We start from the raw sequence: 21,598 nt of genomic DNA on the forward strand, positions 1-21,598 counted from the left end.
CCCTGCTAAGATTCTGGGGGCGGGGAACCCAAAAATCTTAAGTACCCTAGAACAAAGAATATACTTCATACTCCAAATTATGCTTTGGGTCAATACGTCTGACACTATGAATATTAACATCTGTTCTGGGAATGAATTTTAACATTAATCAAGTAATATTCAAGTCAACCACATACCGGACAGGATTCCTCCTTGAATATTTTGAGCAGAGTAGACAAGTAAAAAGATTAGTAGATTTGAATACCTTCCAGAGTGACAGCGTCTAATAATTATTTACATAAACATGAAAAACAAAGTCTGGGCTACTGCGTACTTCAGGCAACAGTGTATCTTTTAGTATCCCCATGTCCTGGCACGAGTCTCTTTATAGTGCCTCATGCCGAACCTAATCCTGGGTCAGTAGCCTCCCCTCGAACCCCTCGAAGTCTGATCGCCACAGTGTAACTTACTAGATATGGACCCAACGGCAGACCACGGTGGTCTGAACTCGGATATTCCTGATGAGTGAAGTCAGGACCTCCCAGTGAAATGCTTAATTAAAATACCCCTGAAATTCAGCAGGCGATCAATCAGTATTTATTAAATAAATGAGTGCCTATGCATGGTATTTTGAGAACCAAAGGGGGAGCAGGGAGGATCTTTGGAAAGTGAGTAGGGGGCAGGGTGCCCACCCCAGGAAAGACGGGCAGTAGAAAATGAGCACTGTGAGAAGCTGGCAAAGTCACGCTGCCCCCGCCGAGCTCCCAAGCTGGGGTCGGGCTCCCTGCCCCGCCTATCCAGCCCCACGCTGCTACCACACTACTTCCCAGGGGCCGTGAGGTGCCCGCCAGGGAGAGCTGAGCTGCAGAGCCCCCCAGGGAGAGGTGATGGCCCAGCAGAGCATGGCGAGGCACTTTTTCTGAGGGCTCCTAGAAGGATGATGCCTCGGGAATGCACGACCCCAATCTCTGTCTTTGGGGCCCCATCCATCCTCCATGGTCTTCCTTCTGTGTGTGTGTCTCTGTGTCCAAATTTACCCTCGTAGAGGGACACCAGTCATACTGGTTTAGTGGCCTCATCTTAAGCCGATTACCTCTGCAAAGACCCAATTTCCAAATAAGGGCACATTCTGAAGTACTAGGGGTTAGGACTTCAAATTATCTCTTTGGGGGGTGGGGCTCAGTTCAACCCACAGCAGAAGTGATAGAGACATGAAGGTCTGCAGACACAGTCAGAAGGGCATCTATTTGGGAATTAATGCTGAAGTAGCTGCGTTTTTGTTCCCAGGCCAGCAAATTCTGGAGGTTTCAGTGACACAGACAGAGCAGTGGTCTTACTGCCGAAGGGGTGATCCCCAGACCAGCATCTTCGGCATTGCCGAGGAGCTTGTGAGAAATGCAGAACCCCAGGTCCTACCCCGCACCCCCTAAGTCATGGTCTGCATCTAACAAGAGCTCCAGGGCATTCGGGGGCCCACTGAGGTTTGAGAAGCACGGCAGTAAAGAAAGGCGTGCTCTCTCAGAGCTCAGTGGAGGGTGCACTGCTCACCGTTAGACTGGCACTGGCGGGTGAAGACGAGTATATCCCGCTAGGAAACAGAGACGTCTCCTTGAGAGGTAAAAACAGATTTTTGCAGACTGTATGTGTAGCAAAGAGTGGAGGGTTTCCCACAAAATTGTTGACGTAGGCTTGCAAAGCGAGTTACCTAAAAGCTAACTACCTTCCAGAAGCTTGTGCTGGGCCCTGTGGGTCTATGAGGCCAACTGGGAATGCAAAAAGCTTGCAGACACAGGGAGCAGATGCCCTGACGTATTAAGAGAACTGCTTGCCACTTCTAGCTTCAAAACAGAAACATTGGTCTCAGAATACATCTTTTTCCCCCAAATAAGTTATGCCCAAAATTCTCTGCAATGTCTTTATACCACTTTTGAGAAACAACACGTTTTCCAAGACTTCAAGGACCAAAAGAACAGCCCTAACAACCACCATTAATCTTGGTTACTCCAGTATAGAGGGAAGGAGGGAGGCAGGGCTGGAGAGGTGAGCGGACGGAGGGAGGGAAGACAAAACGGCTGAAATCAACAGGGCAGGCGGACAGACAGAGGGACGGGGAGCGCGCCTCACAGAGCTGCATTGTTAAAAGTAGAGTAGGACACCCAGATGCACCAGGGGCCTGTACATAGGTCTGGAACATAATACACCATTACGTCAGTTAGTGTTGGCCATGTAAATAAACCCATACGACAATAACCCTATGAAATGAGTGGTTTCTGTGCCCACTTTCTGGGTGCAGAAACTGAGGCTCGTGGAATCTAGAAGACATGTTCAAAATCACACAGCCCGTAAGCATGACGGTGGAGATTCAAATCCGTGTCAGTGCGTGCCCCCTCCCACAGGGCGGCAAGGCCGAATGACACTGCAACCGCCTCAGGGCCCTGATGTGACTAGCTGCATCCTGATTTCTCAAGGACATCTCCAAGTGTGAGAGTGGGAAGGTGAGGGGGACGTGGGGAGAGATTTTTGTCTTTTTACTAAGGTTTCATTTACTTTGTGGTGAAAAGAATCCATTTCAAAGAGTCTTTCCGTCTTGCCCATTAAATCATGGCAGAAACAAAGCTTATTCGTGCATTTTTAAGCTTTCATTCTTGGAGTTCTTGAATTCATAAGAAGGCAATAATTGTCTTGCTCTAGGCTAAGAGAGCTCTTTATGTCTACATTCTCAACCACGGAAGGAGTCGCCAGGAATGTCACTAAATATCATATGTCTTTCTTCTGTGACATGACAATCTCTATGCTTGAAGAACCGTCGAGCTGATGGGGGGCTATATTCTTCCTTCCTCCGGGGTGTGAACAAAGCCTGTGCAAACACCTTCTGTGCTAGTGTGTGCCTCTGGCATCAGAGGAGAGAAAGTGTAGGCTCCAGGGGAATGGAAGGTTCTGAGCGCAGGAGAAGACCGAGAGGTTACAAGTTCCCTCCCAGCATACACACAGAAATCCCAAGAGTCGGGACCGTTAAATTGGGACTATGAACAGGCCAAGAGCTCTGCAGTGGGAAACAGACACGCGTCCTGCCTCCTTGGACACCACGCCCCCTGCCTCCCATCATGGTTTGCCTCAGCGTCCCCCACACCCGTGGACCCTGGAGATCCCAACCTAGGGTGACGGTGACTCTCTTGGCTTCTCTCCCCAGCTAACCGAGGATGAGAAATAGCTCATCTCTCCCTGGTTCTTCAGGCTGTCACCTCTCAAAGAATTAGAAAGACGGGGACGGGATACAAGACGAGCTCCCATCTGGCCTCATAGACAGCATCAGGGTAAGTCCAAGGGTGGGGGGAACACCCCGCTTGGGTGCTCGCCAGGAAGCAGCACGGGGGGCAGAGAACAGAGTAAGGTCACGCTCCAGGAGGTATGAAGCTGCTCTGGGAGAGTCAGAAGGATGAATTCCCGGCGGACACTGCCCGACCGGGGGCCTGAGAAAAGTGTCCGGCACCAAGAGACAAATTTAGGTGTGGAACAGTGCTTGCTGGGCCAACTCAATGAGGGTGCTCTCCAGAGACACTTTTTTTTTTTTTAATATTTGTATTTATTTATTTATTTGAGAGAGAGAGAGCACACGCAGGGGGAGCGGCAGAGGGAGAGGGAGAAGCAGACTCCCCGCTGAGCAGGGAGCCCAACTTGGGACTCGATCCCAGGACCCTGGGATTGTGACCTGAGCCGAAGGCAGACGCTTCACCCACTGAGCCACCCAGGCGCCCCAGACACACTTTAAAGACAACTGGCCTGCTTCGGATACTGGTAACTTTCTCCAAGCCAAGGATTTCAACTTTCCCCTCAATCCTAGGAGCAGAACTGCTAGCAGGAAGCCAATAGACAGAAAAATTCTCTCTTCTTTTATTTTCCTGCAGATTATTAGTGGGTGATTTGTGCATCATGGAAGACCCCGCAGGAGGCTACAGGAGAATCTAACGTTCCTTGGGAGTATTTACAGACACATACTATTTGCCAGGCACAGTACTAGGTGCGTCTAAGGACACAAAGATGAGAAAGACAAACCCATACCACCAAGGAAGCTGTCAGCGAATAGGTTGGAAAACACATTCCTATAAAGCATTCCAGCGCTCTGCCAGCCGAGCTCTCCCTGGCCCTGAGGGTCTGGCCAGATCAGGGGCTCCACGCTGCTGCCCGTGGAGGGCGGGGGGCACCCTCCAGTCCCCCAGGTCCTGCCCACCCCTCTGCAAGCCATCCTTCCAGTCAGTCCTCCACTGCTTCCCACTGTAGATGTGCCTTCTGTTTCCTGCCGGGACCTCACCAAGACACCTTCCTGGTGGATGTTTTGGGGTAATTTCTTTGCAAACGATTTCATCAAACCATTTGTTCCAGACCTCACAAGTGAGAGAGCCCATTAAGTCTTCACTTAATTGCTAAGGAAACTTTTAAGCCTTGACTTCCCCCACTGTGTCAGGCACCTGCTCTAGGAAGATAAAAAACGAACAAAGAAATCACTTCTTCCCGAGAGGAGCTCACGGTCTGGTGGCGAAGACGGTCACTGCAATGTCGCTTGCAAGAGAGGGGACTGCTCGGTGCGATGGGGACAGCCCAGGGGTTCCCGGGGAGCAGAGCTCAAGGACCAGTCTTGGTCCGAAGAAGCCGGGAAGGGCTCTCGCAGCAGGTGAAGGGCTGAGCTTTCGGGAGTGAGGGGGAATGAGCCTGAGCCCAAGCGAGGGAGCCAGAAGTCCGAGCCTGCGGACCCCCGACCAGCCAAGGGAAGGTGCAGGAGGAGGTGGGGGCCCCGTGCGGAGCCGAGGGCAGGTCTCAGGACACTGGCAGGGGTCAGAGCCGGTGAACACTGTCCTGGGACGCGGAGCCCGTCAGGGTGCCTGCCACCTAACACCGAGGGTTCGCTGAGTTATCCCCTCTGCCACTCACCCCCAAGCATCAGGGATGAGTAGGGGGTCCCCCCAAATGTACCTGTAAAGCCTCAGCATTCAACTTCCCAGACCTCCCAAGCCTTTGCAGGAAGCTTTCTTCTTGCGGCTTTTCCAAGGAACCTGAAATACGAGGAATCCATCTCGCTGTCTTAAGTGGTCTACGCGGCTTTTCCCCGGAGGGAGCCATCTGTCACTCGCCCAGGAAGGTGGCCCAGAAACAGATAGATCGGCGAGGCCGTAATTCTCAGGCCAGCCTCACGAAGCCCCCCGGTGGCCACAGAGAGACGGAGGGCTAATGGGCAGAGAAGGTGCGATAATTCTCTGCTCGGCACGGGCTCGCGCTGGACAGCACAGACGTGTGGCTGCCTCCGACCGGCGGGACCGTGGGCGCCCCTAATACGTCCCCGTGGCGGGCGGCGACACGGGGCTTGATGGGCTCATTTGTCAGGGACCTGTCTGATCCGCCATTAGCATATTTAAACGGCTTTCGTCCGGCTTCATCACTGATGAAAACTGCTGACAAGGAGGGAACGTTCTGCTCTGCAGGGTGAAGCACGGCCCCCAACACGGGCAGCCGCGGGTCTGTGACCCGGCAGGCTGGTACGGGGGAGGCGGGCCCCCCGGGCCAAGCACACCCCGCAGGCACCGCTCTGCACCCCCGGCCCGTGCCTCCCACGGGGGTGTCCCACGGTCTCCAGCTACCTGCTCTTTTTACTCAGTCCTGCCTGCCTGCACAGGACCCCCCGGTCGAGACCCGTTGTCACACACTTACGTCACTGTCTCTCTGCAGAAAGAGGGGGGGCAGCAGCCGCGGCTCAGTGGCCGGGGGACTCCCCCTTTCGCACGTGACCTTCTCTGCACGCCCCTCCGGCTCGCCCCTCCCCCACCGTCTGCACCCCTGTCGTGGCCAGGCCCCCCCCCTCACAACCACTTCCTTCTGCCGCGGTTACGTGAGCGGCACCAGATGCCTTTGGACGCCGGCACTTCTTCTGCGCGTACACTCAGGGGCACTCGCTGGCCCTTGGGTAAATGAGGGAACCGATCTGTGAACGGGGGAGCGTCCGAGCAGCCACACCCGGCGCTTGGCGGTGGCAGAACCAGGGCTAAAGTCCAGGCCTCTCGGACTTCCAAGCACAAGCTACTCATGTCCCTCACAAGACTAAAAACTGTTCTTTCCGGTTTTAAAAAGTTGTGTCTGCTGCGTGCGCTCTCGCTTGTACCGTCTGGCTCGGCCGCAGCCTGTCACCGGCCCGCCGGACCGGGGTCTCTGCCCACGTGACCTCTGCCCAGGAGCTGGGGGACAGGGAGAGCCGGGGACCCAAGAGAGCAAAGCAGACGTGGCCCTGCCCCGAGAATGAAAGAGGCCAGGAGGGGGACAAAAGATAAGCCTGAAAACAAGCCAACAAACGAGATTCCCCGGCAACTGTCCACTGACGAGGATCCAAAATTAATCTGAGAGGCAACAAGGGATTTGCAAGGAGCGAGCCATGCCGGGCGACTTGGAGGGTCTGGTCACCCGAGAGGGGAGCGGGGCAGGAGGAGGACCGGCGCTGGGCCGCAGACACCTCTCTGTCGGGCCGATGCCCCGAGGCCACCACGGGCCGCTGTTCCTTCAGAAGCAGCCCCAGCGGTTTGGAGGTGAACAAGTCGCAGAGCTAATACCGGGAGGCCTGCGGGCTACAGCTGAGAACAGCGCCCTGGACGCGACTGTTGCGGAGAAGGAGATCCCAGAGTTCCCGCCACAAGAAAGAACTGGTCGTTATGTGACAGGACACAAGAAGCCGCTCGGGGGTGAGCCTATCGTAACAGGGAACCACACCCCCAGCTCACTCAGCTAATCTCACGGAAGCGGGAAAGAAAGAAGAGCTTGGGTGTCGGCAACACAAGCCCACGAGCCAGGGCTGGCCCCGGGGCAGAGACCAGAGACGCAGGCAACACCGGCCTCAGCCCCGCAGCCTCTCTTCTCTTCCCACTCTCCCCTCCTCACTCCGGACTGGGCTTCCCACCTGCCTCTCCCCCCTTCCCGCATCCAGCCCTGCTCTCCAGCAGTAACCAGTGCCGAAAAGATCTCCCAACGGGGAGTCCACCTGGAGCTGAGATTCCAATACCAGTTGGGGAAAGTCATTTCACCCCTCAGATCCTTCTTTGTTCTTTCTGTTTGAATGAAGTCCACGCGTCAACACCCGCGGCGGGGAGGGCTTGCATGAGCCGCACCGCGGCGCTCCGGAGCCGGTAGACTGGTGCTGCTCATGGGCCCCGAGCTCGTTCCGTCTCTCGGATTCTAGATGCCTGGGACTCAGGGACGTCCCTCCCTTGCTAGCTGGCATACGCGAGGGATGAGCGCTTCGGGGGAGCTCAGAGCCCTGGGTGGTGGCAAGAGGAAGGGAAGGCGATCACCAGTTTCTGAAAACTCGAGCCGGCCCATGTGCTCCCGGTGGGAGAGTCTGGGTTGTGCGAGTGGAGCTCTCGGTTCTTGGAGTCCCCACGAAAGACCTACATGAGGATCCGTGCCCGGACGCAGACAGCCAGGGGAAAGGAGCCGCGCAGAGCAGCATCGTCTCGGGTGGGACAGCGGGCAGCTGCCCTGAGGCTCCAGGGCTCTTTCCTTCTATGTGAGTGGCTCTTGGGTCACGGACAAAGTGGTCTCTAAGGGAGGCTGCTTCCAGTCCTTGGGGGACTCCTCCCACAGGCCGGGCAGTGTACGATGTGTACTGGAACTCTCATGGGCCTGCCCCCATGGGAGGGGGCTAGAACCACAGTGCAATGCAGTAGCGCAGTCTAGGGGTTTCCTGGGGCAGGGGTGGAAGAGGACAGCCCATGTTTTGCACCCGTGGCTCTTGGTCTATTACCCCGAGCATCTCAGAAGCCGCAGGCCACAGTACGGAGGGTCTTAGAAGCTGTAAAGTTAGGACAGTGTGCCCCTGGGCTCCTGATGTGGGACCTACTCATCACCATTCTTGCCTCCAGCTCAGGACTAACTGAGCGCCTACCAGACACACCAGCAAGAATCCCATCTTTGGTTCCTTGCAAGAATGACCACCAAGCAGAACTGGGGACCCCGCAGTGATTTGCAAACACGTCAACGCGACTGCAGGACGAGCGGAGAGTCTGCAGGCTGCGCCAGGCTTCCAAGCTAGCAGGGCGCGCTCACTGCCCCGTGCGGCGCAGGACCCTCCCTGGGCTCTCCTCTGGTCCACCCTCCCCTCTCCTTGGCCAGTGAGGACCTGACCCAGGGCTTCCACTTCTCACGAAGGTCCAAGCAGGACCCAGGAGATGGGCATCTTGTCCCCTCCGCCCGGCTTCGGAAGATCTCACTGCTAGGGCTCAGGACAAATTCTTTGCGGGGAGGGGGGCGGGGTGGGCGGGTTAGTGCCCAGGGACTGGAGTGACCAGGACAAGGTCTACACCGCTGAGTCTCATGGCGATTCTGCTGCATGTGGTCACGTGTCCCTTATAATGTACACTCTCGCACCATCTCCTTCTGCTCGGTCTCACTTTTCCCAGCCTCCCCGGAATTCACGGACCTGACATGCCTTATCTACTGATTAAGCTAAATGCATGCTCTGCCTCTAAGGAAACAGATTGCCCTTCGTTTCAGCACAAGCGAACATGAATGAGGACCGGGAGGCTCTGCAAACATAAAACCGCTGAAAAGCAACCGACCGTTGTATCAGTCTTGGTCTTTCTGTCAGTACAATGCACGAGTCGTCCCGGTCTACGGTGGACAGCCTGACGGTGTACGAGTGCGTTTCTGTGTCTGTGTGTGTGTCTGTGCGTGTGTCCACCACTCAGCTCAAGACTCAGAGACGCTTCTAACACCCCCAAGGCCCTCGTCGCTCCCGCCCCGTTCACCACTATTCTGAATTCTACCCCCACTGAGTTCCTGTCCTTGTTCTTGAACTTCCTGTACAGGTGGCATCACACGGCGTCTGCTCCTCTGTGTCTGGCTTCTTGGTCTCATCTTTGTGTCTTTGCGATTCATGCAGGCGGCTGTACTGTACGTGTTAGCAGCTCCTTCTTCCCTGTCGGCATGTCTGTGCTGTAACTTTTCATCCTTTCTCCTACTGGAGGCATCTAGGAAGCTTCCACCTTTTGGCCGTCATAAATCCAGCGGCTAGTATCCTTGTACATGTCTTTCAGGAGACACGTGCAATCATTCCTTCCAGTATATGGCCAGGAGGAGATGTGCTGGGTCGTGAGGTACGTACAGGAAGTTTGCACACATTCTGCCACCAGCGTCCTTGCGGGCAGCTGGGCACCTTCGAGAAGCTTCTCATTGTACAAACTCCAGGAGAAGCAGCCTCCCCTTCCATCCTCAAAGGTCTCCATGTGTCTAAAATGTTTCCACGCTAATAAAGGCATTTCAATCTAGAAGCAAAAAGAGCTGAGGGAAAGAAAAGCACTGACTTTTCATCTGATCACAGAAAGGAAAAGAGAGGGGGGAGGCCGGATAGGAGGGAAGCACAGGAAGCCTCTCGGCCTTAGACCACCTCGTTCTGTAAGGACACACCCTGAGCTCATGGAGGCTCCAAGATTCCCCTCTAGGTCAAGTCCATAAGCCCTGATTTTACCCACTAGATACTGGCTGTGTGTGGAAGTTCAGATCAAGAAGATCGTATTTTATATCAGCTAAATTACAATGTGAAGATTTGTGAGGAGCGCGTGTTCCCCACAACTCAGGCTACACAAGAAAGCAGGTGATAATAAAACATAATGGATGTTCATCGTTTCATTTTTTTCATTTTGGGACACTGGCTGGCAGTTCCCACTCGCACTCATACGTCTGCTACTCTGGGTCTATAATCTGGTCCTTTGCTTACTGCCTGCTGCCAGGCCCCACGGAGCCAGGGGGCCAAGGGTCCACAGGCCAGAATACCGGAAGGCAGGCAGGGAGTTGAAACCACAAAATTATACCGAGGAATAAATGCGTGTCGCAGAAAGATGCCCAAGCTTCTTATCTTACTGCTCTCTCTGGAAACCAAATCAGACAGCCTGTGACTCACTGGGATATCATCTTTCTGAGGACGTCAAGGAACTACTGCTAACTCAAGGATACTTCACCGAACCTACCCTTGTGCAGCCACTCTGTTGGAAACCATGGCAGTTAGGGAAGACATTCCATGGACTGTGATTTCTGCTGGGTCCCCAGCATCGATTAATAGTGTCGTAATTTAAGAGGATTTTTTTCCTAAGATTTTCTTGCTGCTTCTAATGAAATCCATTACAACCTTAGGACATGGGGAGAAAAAGGAAGAGTAGGATTATTCCCAAGAACAAAAGCTGCCGGGTGGAATCACATGTTGAACTTCACTCTGAAGGTGGGAGAGAGTCACGGCCACCAGTCACGGGGCCAGAAGGATCCGCCGTGGGCGTCACCCTCCATGCTCTCTGGGTCTATACCAGAACTGCTTCACCTCCCGCTCTAAGCCTGGCTGAAAGTAGCCATCCATGACTCTGCTCCCCTGTAAGGCCCATCCTGCAGAAACTTCTTCCAAGACTGTCCTCTCTTTGGTTTTGTGCATGTGTCATTTGCTTGTACACCGCTGTGTGCCAGATGCTGGATCCACAAATGTGGGGATCTACTGTGAGGACAGGCTTCCAGAAGGTTCTTAGCAGGGCCCCAGTGCCTCTTCTTTGGGCTTTCGGAGGTCCATGTCGACGCACCTTCACTGGTTCCCCGTCGGGTGGCTGGTGCCTGGAGCTGACCTCAGAAGCCGGTAAATCCCCAACGAGCATTCTTCCCTCTGTTAACCGATGAGGCTAAGAGACAGATCACACTCCACTCGGGCCGTTCTCCCTCTGCTGGGAAACCAGGAGGGTCCTGAAGACGTTTACCAGGCCCTGGTGACTCCAAGTGACTATCAGGGACCCCAGCGACGGGCGCTCTGCCATCGCGGCTTTCAGACCCCTCGTTGCTGCTTCAAGCCTCTGAGATGACTGAGAACTAGAGATCACTTCAGCTTCCATGAGGCTACTTCATGGAGTGGGTTGAGAATTCGCCCTTATTTCATTTCGATCCCAAATTGTAGTTATTATATTAGTCAAGATAAATTAGGCTAAGCAGAAGTAACAACCACCACAACAAAATTCCAAAACCTCATTAGCTTAGCACACAAAGATGTATTTGCCTCACACACAAAGTTCTCTGTGAGTGTGGGCAACAGTCCAGGGCCAGGGCCTGTCTTCCCAGGGACTCAGCCTCTGCCAACTCAGCACCAGGCCTCCCGGCTCTCAGACAAGGAGCTGACAGCAAAGCTCAAAGGTCACCATGTCCCCCTGGAGACAGCACAGTCAGCCCAGCTCACAGCTCATTGGCTAGAGCGAGTCACGTGGCCCTGGCTGACCGCAGAGGGTTTGGGAGGTCTAGTCCTCCATGAGGCCAAGGGGGAAAGCACCGACACCGATAAGCACTGGTGTGTCTCCCAGTGAAGCTCACGTGCCAGCGACAGCCCAAGCAATGCATGACAGGTCCAAGACCCCTGGTGTGCTCCACCCAAAACCTTGGACAGGGGACAGGCTGCCTTGTAAAAGCCCAGGTCCTGTTCCCATGAAGCGTTTCAAATTCCTGAAATGAACCTCCTCTCCCCCCAACCCCGTCCGGCCCCTGTTTCCTTTCGTTCATTTTTCTGTTTGCTTCAGCCGGAGGACTGCTGCTTAGGTCTCTGGGTAACACCTAAGTTCTTCTGCAGCAACTGCGGCCCCAAGAGCTGATCTATGAATCAACTCCAAATTCGAATTACTTCAATTCCAGGTATCCTCTGTGCTGGCATCAGGGCCCTTCCGCTCAGAGCCGCCTAATGCACTTGAAATCAATCCCAAGAAACGCACACCTTAAAGGTTTTCCAACCTCAAATTAAAACGGTCCTGGGTGATGGAAAAATCCAGCGCTCCCACTACAGATCCCTGGCCTTCCTTTCTTGAAGCCCCTGCAAATTTGTTGAAGAAAATTTTGTATATGAATCCCCAACTGCCAGGAGAGGCTTGCAAGGCATCCTGGTCACTACGTCACCATGGAAACAGAGCGTAAACAGCAGGAGGAGGCAACCCGCAGGGTGAAAGGGTGAATTGCTCCCTCCACCTCCTGAGCCCGGCTCACCGGCACCCTATCCCTCCGGCCCCACTGCCACAAGCCAAGTCTGATCCACGCTATAGAATGTCCTACAGGGGTGATCCTTGCCTGGATTTTTTTTTTCCTGGTAGGACAGTTAAGGAAGAGACATATTCAGTAAAGTCAAACAGGAAGCCTCGGGGAATGGTGGAATAAATCTCTGCAAAACACACTGATCACATCTGACCCCTCTCTTTGCACCCCTCTGAGCAAGCATGGCCGCTCCCTCCCAGAACTTGCCATTTCCCGTTCTCCGGCACTTTCTCCACTGCTGCTTCTGAAGGAGATGATGCCTTGGAGCTTTTTAAAATGCCAGATTATTGCTGTAAAATGTAATGCAATACAAGGACAGATCAAATTTATGGAACGTCTTTTATGAGACTATCCCAAAGGGCTCTGTCTAATGGCTATAAAATGGTGAAACACATTGTGGAACAGATTTAATTTTTAAAGCAGCTGAAAATATATATTAATGATTTACCATCATTATTCCTCATCAGAGGTCTTTAGGAATACTAATAAAATGACTCTACCTACAATTATTTCCATCCAAGTGTTTCTTCATAGAATTCAATCTGATCTCATAGCATGTAATTGGCCAATCTAAATAATGTCCTGTGGGGGGCCGGAGGGGGGAGCGTGGCGTTGTTTCAACCCGAGAGCTGGCCAATTTGTCGTGAGTTTCCTCCTACCTCCTTCCCCACCTGCTCAGCCTTCACCTGTCACTCAGCTCTGGTCGGCTTATGGTTATGCACTGCCTGAGCAACATTAGAGTAATAGATTTGGTGGAGATTCGTCTGTCTTTGGGTTCTTGCTACACCACGCTGGTGGGTCTAGGTCTGTTGTATAATTTGACATTTCCAAATCCTACCTGTTCCTTAAGCACCAGCTCAGGTCCCTAACCATTCAGGTGTGATCCCATCAGAGTGCAGGTCGGGATATTTTGTAACAAGTCTGGGAGGCCACACCCTCTCTGGCTGAATATGCTTAAGGAAGCATGTTGCCCTAACTGCTGCTGGCAGCCACTTTGTAACCACGGGGCAAGCCAACCCAAGGACAGAACAGAACTCGGAGAGGGGAAAGCTAAGACAATCACAGAGAAAGACACAGGAATCTCACCGAACCATAGCCAAAATCCAATCTGCTTCTGTTTTTCCCCCCTGGTTCCATGGCTCAAAAAAGCAAATAAATTGTTTAGATGAGTTTGAGCTGGATGTTCATTATTTGTAACCCAAAATATCCCTTGATGCTTCTGCCCCAGTGCATGCAGTAATGCTAGGCATGCGGGCGAATGAACAGAGGAGAAAGCCGTGGAAGGGGAGGGGCAGCTCTCTGGTCGTAGGACTGGTCCTCTCCCCGACACCACACAACATACACAGCGGCCAGGGGTCCGGGTGCTAGAAGGAATGGGAAATTCAGGCCCAGTCAAGACAAGGGGCGTGTCCAATGGTCCGATCTGATGAACAGGACACAGAATCGGGGTATTTTAGTGAATGCCAACATTGTGAGGTTATATAGCTGAACCTTCCGTGCAATTTCAGATCATCTATATGGACTCCAGCTGACATATCGCCCAGGCAGACTGGATAATGGGCCCAAGAGAGTTGGGAATATTTCAGCACCTACTTGCTAGTGTGGGAGGGGTCCTCTGACCCTGCTTGCCTCTGGCAGTATTTGTCCAGAAACCATAGGTGGTTAAGCTTTTGAGGTCTACACATTTGTGCCCACAACTGGCCAGTCCTGGAGACGGCAAGGCTCACGCTCTGGGGAGTACAATTCAATTCAACAAGACTTGAGCACCGATGCACCCCAGAATCACTTGTGGTGAATCCTGCTCTTTGTACCCAGGTAAAGCACACTCAGGAACTCTGCTGGGCGAGTAAGTACCTGGAGGAGACTGAGTGTAACCAGGCAGAGCTCCTGGAAAGAGAGCTGGGGGCAGAAGCCCACCGGGCAAGACACCCAGGCCCAGAGCAGAGGCTGCCAGGCTTGGGGATAGGACAGCCTGGGAGCAGGAGCCCTGGCTAGAGCCAGCACCCTCTGGTCTCCTGGTGGGGCACAGACAGACTTCCGTTCTGCTGACTGGCCATGACCACCATGCCCGGTCCCGACATCTGCCTGTGACCCGCACCGAGTCGGGGTTCGCACAGCTCACCCTGTGCTTCCCCACACCTCCTGACCCTGCCCTGCGCCTGGCATCCTGCTGCCTCTCGGACACTCCTGGTAGCCACTGACCCGTGCCTCTATCTCCAAAAAGTCCCTCATCCTTCTGCCCCGGGGAGAGCCCATTCTTCCCGGGGACTTGTCCATCCTACCACCACGGGTGTTTTCCGTCTCTGAATACTGCACTTTGCCTGCTTGCTGGAAGGCCTCCCGTCCCCTGCACCCCATCCACAGGTGTGCCCAGGCTCACCTCCGACAGCCAAGAGTCAACCCCACTTCCCGTTAAACAACCTCTATTGATATCAGTGCCCCTATGGCCATGATCTACAAACAAATATAAACAGAGGAAAATCAGCACCTTCTTGAGAAATAAGCCCAACACATATGGCCTCTCCTAAACGCCTAAGTACCCCCAGGCCACTGACACCTGCCTCAGTGTAGATGGACTTTGCTTGTGATGGAGCCCAGGCCCTGAGAAAGTGCGCAGAGAAGGAGTCAGGACCCCCCTCCAGTCCTGGCTTTGACGCGCACCTGCCATGAGCTTTGCCGGGTGGGCCTTCTCCCCTTCCAGCCCTGAGGGTCTGGAGTCCTCCGTCTCTTCTCAGCGAGCCCAGCAGAGGCCACCCCCCATGCAGACGGTCTCGCCGTCCCGCCCTGGGTTTACAGCCACCATGAATACAGAACACAGACGTGGCATTGTCCAAAAGGGTGATCACCCAGGACCACTTTGTCTGTCACATTTTCATGTCACCCTTTTCCCTTCTCTCCGGTTCCGTGATCCTGTAACTTTCCTGGCACACTGCTCCCTGGGCATTCGCTAGTAAAATGTCAGGGCTGCGTACGGCTCTTTTCATTGAGAGAGGGAGCAGAGAGCCTGACTAGGCACGACCCAGGGAAAGAACCCCACTGTGTTACTTCCATCTCTTCCCCATGTGGTTCAGTCTCCATTTCCAAGGCCAAGAGCGGATACAAAACATCACTAATTCGGGAGGCAAGACACCTGGGTTCTATTCATTGCTCTCCCTGGAATTTGCTGTGTGACCTCAAGCAAGTCAGTTAAACCTCTCTGGTTCTCTTACCTGTAAAAGGATGTTTGGGGCTGGGATTCTTTCTGAACTCCCAGCTTTTATATTTGAAAACCTGCAGGTAGCAAAACTGCACAAGGCTTGATCATTTTTGACTGATCTCATTAATACAAATGAAGGGAAGGAATCTGGCATTTTAAGAAAAGCAGCCAAGAAGCCAGACAGGGCTATACTCGGGTGATAAGTTCAGAGAGCCCAGGAAGAGAAAAGCTCCTTAATGCTTAATCCCCATCTCTCCAACAAGCCAGACATCAAATCCACTAATCAAATCAAGCAAGCTCAGCTAAGCTGCAGAATGGGGCTGGGAAAGAAGGGTGGTGTTCTCGGCCCCGACCCGGGCGCACCGCCGCCTTCTGAACCTGCTCCTCCGATGCCGGGAGAAAAGCAAATACACACCATGAGGGGGGTTGAGGGAGCAGAAGCCACTTGAACACGGGAGCAGACTAGGCTGACCCTCTCTCTCCTGAGACAGGGGCTGACCTCACTGCGGGTTGGAGGCTGAGGGGCGGGCGTTGAGGAGGACCCCACCCGGGGGCAGGGCAGACATCAGGGCTGGCTACCAGGGCTCAGGAGAGAGAAACTGGGACTGAGGCAGGAATGTGGGTGACGGCACAGAGAAGGACTTTAACGACCAAGAGGTTGGATGACCTGTTCCGTGGATACCCAGTCAGCCTCTGTCCCCAGCCACCCCGTCTCTACCCAATGGGCTCATGAACAGAGTGGCCGCCTTGGCAGGGACCAAGGTTATATGCAGGCTCAGCCACACAGACCTCCACTCCCTAAGGCTGACCGGTCTATGGCCACCACCGAGTACCCAACATGGCACCATTCCCCAGCGTGACCATCACCTGTCCAACAGCAGGCCGATCGCATTGGCCCACTTCTGTCACGGAAAAGGCAGCGTTTTCTCCTTACTGGAATAGACACTTAGCAGAGATACATATTCTCCTTCCCAGCATGCAATGCTTCTGCCAAAACTACCACCTGTGGACTTCCAGAATGCCTTACCTACCAAGATGGTGTTGCTCCTGATCAAGAAATGCACTTCACAGAAAAGAGCTGTAATGGGGTCAGGTTCTTGGGATTCACCGGTCACTCATGCTCCCCACCCCCCTGAAGCAGCTGGCTTGATCTAAGGGCAGAAAGGTCCTTCCAAAGACTCGGTTCTCGCAGGGCTGGGGAGAGATCCTCCAGAGGGCTGTGTAGGCTCTGAGTCAGTGTCTGTTATACGGTCCTGGCTCTCCAAGGCCAGGATTCGCAGACCCAGTCATCAAGGGGTAGGAAGGGGAGTGGTCCCACTCACTACTACACCAATGACCACTAGCAAAATGTTTGCTTCCTGTTCCTGTGACCTGATGCTCTCCTGGCCCAGAGGTTCTAGCTCCAAAGAGGGAAATGCTTCCACCGGGAGGAACACGTGACTCCAATGAACTAGAAATTCAGGCTGCCACCCGGCCTCTTTGGGGTCCTCAGGGGCCTCTGAGTCAACTGGCAAGAAAGGAGCTTCCTGCACTGTTCAGGGTGACTGATCCTGCCACCAAGGGGAGACTGGACTGTTCCCCCACACTGGACGGGAGGAAGAGTGTGTCTGGAATATAGGACGCCTTCGGGCATCTCAGGATTACCATGCTCTGTGATTAAAGTCAATGGAAAACGACAGCGCCCAACTCAGGCAAAACTACCAATTGCCCAGACTACTTCGGGAATGGAGGTCGGGGTCACCTCCACAGGCAGAGAATCACAACCCGCTCAGTTGCTTGCTAAGGGCAAAGGGGGCCCAGAAGGGAGTTATAAACACCAGCTCCGGCCAGGCGACCAGTTCCAGAAATGAGGGCTGTAATCGCCCTGAGCATTTCCACCTGAGTTAGTTAAGAATGTGTCTACGTGTGTGTGCATGTGTGTGTAGACACATAGATTATGCGAATATCCTTGTCTCTCCCTCCATTATTCCCTTGTCATGTAACGTAAGATGTATTGACCTTACCTCACAGTATTTAAGTGTTGTTAATGTTACATCCTAGGATTTGTTACAGGAAACCAAGAAGAGTGAGCGTCACTCAGGGGCTTCACCTCCTCTTCTGGAGTCAGAGTCGTCGCACTGTCATGTACACTCGGGACAGGGATCGTGTTAGGCAGAGTTACAACTTTGCTATTGTCTTCACGTAGACATTAGGACAGCTTAAGGAGAGGTGTTTGAGTGACCATGGGTGGACATGTGATGGTTCATTCTATGTGTCATGTAGCCCAAGCCACGGGGTATCCAGACAATCGGTCAGACAATATTCGGGGTGTCTCTGGGAGGAGGTTTCTGGATTGGACTAACATTTGAATCAAATTAAGTAAAGATCGCTCTTCCTAATGTGCATGGGCCTTATCTAGTCAAGGGAAAGTCTGAATGTAACAAAATGATGAGTACAAGATCGTTCCTTCCGTCTGACTGCCTTTGAACGGGTACATTGGTTTCTCTCCTCCTTGGACCAGAGCAGAAATGTTAGCTCTTCCTGCATGCCCAGCTTGTTGGCCACAGACCATGAGACTTGTCGGCCTCCGTAGTAACACGAACTAGTTCCTTGTTTTACACATATACACACATGTGCAGACACACATACAAGTACATCCTCCTGGTTCTGGTTCTCTGGAGAACCCTAGCATAAACCGCTTGTATGTTAATTGCTAGAGTCCCTCATACGAGGTCAAGTGAGCCTGTTTTCTTCTTCTAATTCTGTTCCGTGAAAACTGCTGTAACTAAGGCTGTGTGTGGGGGCGACTCCCAAGTTGAGACAAACATTGAGCATTGGCCCCATCTGCATAGCAAGTGAGTGGAATGAAGGCTTACCCAGTGTTGGGCGACCTTTGGATCCTCCTGCAGAGGCCCTGGAGAGCTACTGTGTCCCATGGGTAAGGGGCTCCCATCAGTGGGATGTTTCTACTCCCATGGCTGACTGTCAGTCGCCCCTTGACCAAGGCCTTGGGGGTCAAGGCAATGTCAAGTGTAACAATTATAATCCCAGTTTCTTGCTATGTCCTCATGCTTTAGAATCGCATCTATTCAAAGTTATTCAGGGCCCAGAGCCCCCAGGAACGGCAGCCCTACCTTGTAGTCAGCATTCCCTGGGCGCTCCGTGCAGCTTCGAGCCAGAACAGAGAGGTTAAGTGCTCGGCACTTTCCTTCTCCCAGGGCAACTGCAGTCAGAAGCAGAGATTCATGGCGACCATTTCAGGCTCTTGTTGCATCGTTTGTCATGAAAATGAGGTATTAGAATTTCAGGGCCTAATATGCTTCCTGAGTTATGGCGGAGTAGAGCTGCTCCTTTGGTATTTCCGATAATATGTAGCTTTGTCAAAGTCTGATGGCAAATGATCAGTACAGAAGTGCCTTGGAAAAGCACACTCTTCATGTCAAAATGGCTTACATTGTGGAAAAATTTACTATCAGTAAAGATGGCACACAGGGAGAAGCTCACAGACCTAGAGGAAGCCATTTTAACCCTCAGAAAATACTTGTAAGGTGACCTCTCCAGACAAGGGCCAGAGAACCTCCCAGAGTCTGGCCTGGGGCTCTCCTGCCTGTGGATACCCAACTCCGTACTGCTCTCTGAGACCATCAGGTCTGACCTTGTGTGTGAAGGACAAAGCAGGTGTCTAGAGGGAGCTATCTGAGGGCTCCCCAGAGAACGTCCATCTGCCTGAAAGTATCTCCCCTCCACCCAACACCGTGCTCAACGTCATGACCATTAGACTAACATTTTTTTTAAGTTTATTTATTTATTTGACAGAGAGATATCACAAGCAGATGGAGAGGCAGGCAGAGAGAGAGAGAGAGGGAAGCAGGCTCCCCGCCGAGCAGAGAGCCTGACATGGGACTCGATCCCAGGACCCTGAGATCATGACCTGAGCTGAAGGCAGTGGCCCAACCCACTGAGCCACCCAGGCACCCCTAGACTGACTTTTTAAGCGTAAGCTAAATCTCTATCCCCTTCGGGAAGATAATGCATTCGCTACTTTGTAGGGCTTATTTGGAGGGAAAGACTAGGGCAAATGGCTAAGAGCTCCAGGGTAAAAGATTTTAATTCAACTCAAACCCAAATGGAAAGGTTCTTGGCAAAGGGTTCTGCCATTGGAAAAATTCGGGTGGTAAGTATCTAGGAGGTCTTCCTCCTACAATGGATGGCGAGCTGGACAAGGTGGGCATTCTGCTCCAAATGACCCAGGTGTCTGGTAATTTTATCAGTAACTCAGAATCAGAAGAATAAAGTGATTCTCCATTCTTCTTTGAGAAGCTTATTAACAACGTTAGTGCATCACTGGGCAGGGGAATCTAGGTTCTGGTCTCGACGCCATAGATCTCCAGTGATATACACCACTGCTCCAGGGTTTCTTACCTATTCAGTAAAAAGGTTGCCCTCAATCTCTAAGTCCCCTTCCGATTCTGATATTCTGCAGTTCTCTGAGACTGAGTAAATCATAGAATCCTCCTGAATACTTCAGAGTGGCAGAATAATGATGTAAGATCCTAGTGACAAAGACGGATCGTGTCTTACAGAGATTCAGAGTGATTGGGGGCTCCTTGGAGCACCGGCTGAGGAAAGGTTCTGAAGCCAAGTCCAGAGACGAGGGGGAGGGACTCCCACAGGCCGGCAGGGAGATCTGCCAGCGGCTCTGGAGTGGGAAAATGGCAACAAGAAGCTCTCTATTTGCTATCCCTGCGACAGACCCTTGAAAAGTCAACTCTCTCCGTGTCCACAATCACAGGTGGCAGGACCCAGGATGTGCCCGAAGAACAGACAGTGGCTGGGACAGGTTGAGAGGCTGAGTGGTCACAGGCAGAAGAACTCTCAGGCCTTGGGATCTAGCATCTTCCTCTCCATGGGGCTCCGTCATTCTCTGCCTGCCGTGTCTTAAGTTACGCTTCAAACCTTTCAAATTCCACAGAATTCCATCTTAGGAGGGAAACGATACACGTTGGATCTAAAGAGAAGTCCTCTAGGGGGAAAAAGATGGCTCCTAAGTGTTAAGGGCTGAGTACAGAAAGCTTCCGTGGGAGACCAGAAGGTTTAAGGCGTGAGCTGAAGTAAGATTGACAAACGTGCTTTCTGAGGTACAGAGCTGTACAGTTGTAAGGCACCACTGCCAATACTGTTAGGAATTACTTGTCCTTCATCTCATCACAAATGGCACCTAAATATACTTTGGAAGATGGACTTCCACCAAAGAATCCACCCTAACATCAAGAAGCCTGATCGAGAATTAATGTTTAAAGACCTGGCGAAAACTGGGTAAAATGGAAGAATCCTGAGTCCGTGGGAAGTGCACCATACACCCTCCGGTTTCCTTTCATCTCCGTTCTTTTTCCCTGCCTCATTTTTTCTATACTTCTAAAATAATGCACGGATTAAGAATAAAGAAACTGGCTGAGCACAGAGAGGACCCTGAACTCTTCAGCTGTTCCGTGGACTACCGAGCGGGCCCAGGCGACGGCAGCAGCTCTGCATGGACCTTGCCAACAAACACTCCATGAATGAGCCTCCCACGGGGCAACAGGAGGAGGGGCTGGCAGAGAATCTGGAGTTGGACCCCAAAGTAGGAAAATGAGCTTGGCAACTAGGGTCACTATATTCCCAAAGATAAGTCCTAGTTTAAATTTCTTGGTCTGGGCTGGTTTCAGTCGTTCCTGGCCTGAATGTGAAGGGGGGAAATTACTGACTCAACATCTGAGTGCATCTCCCACACTGTATTTAGAGGGATGAGGCCACCCACATTACAGGCCTCATAACATAAGGGAAACTCTCCTTTACTTAATGTCATCCCATTGCAGATGGGAACCACATCTAAAAATAGCCCATAGTGATGGCCCATAGCGTTTGATTACATCACCGTCCATCAATCAATCAATCAATCAGGCCCAACCATGTTGGTTCCTAAGACTAACGACCAGTGTTGTCAGGACCCTTGGAAACAGAGGGAGGAAGACAGGGCGGTGAGCCCAGCAGGAGGACGTTGTGGGGGGCCTCTGGCAAACGTCAACTGTTTCCTCCTCTGTAAAGATCAACTTCCCACGCATTTATGGTTGGAAACAGGAAAGAATTTCAACGAAGAGCGACAAGGATGATCGTAGTGTCCCTCAGCAAGCACAGCCGACATGTAAAGACATAGTCGTAAGCATTTTACATGCAGGACACTCACAACTACCTACGAGAAAGACCCCAGCATCTTCATTTCGGAGCTCTAAAAAATAAAATTAAGAAGTACATGGTATAAGAATTTGTCCAAAGTTAGAAAACTGGCAGGAAGCTGAGGTGATAACGAAACAAGAGGTCTGACGAGAGCCTGTGGCC

At 52.5% G+C, this 21,598-nt stretch overlaps 1 protein-coding gene across 1 annotated transcript in view; it reads right to left on the bottom strand.

Moving 5' to 3' along the window:
- LOC309845441 (uncharacterized protein) overlaps positions 1 to 21,598 on the bottom strand; it is a 304,001-nt gene that overhangs the window by 238,525 nt on the left and 43,878 nt on the right. The gene's annotated exons all lie outside the window — the stretch shown is intronic.

Source organism: Mustela nivalis (assembly GCF_964662115.1).
Source record: "Mustela nivalis genome assembly, chromosome: 12".
In the NCBI taxonomy this organism is placed as follows: Eukaryota; Metazoa; Chordata; class Mammalia; order Carnivora; family Mustelidae; genus Mustela; species Mustela nivalis.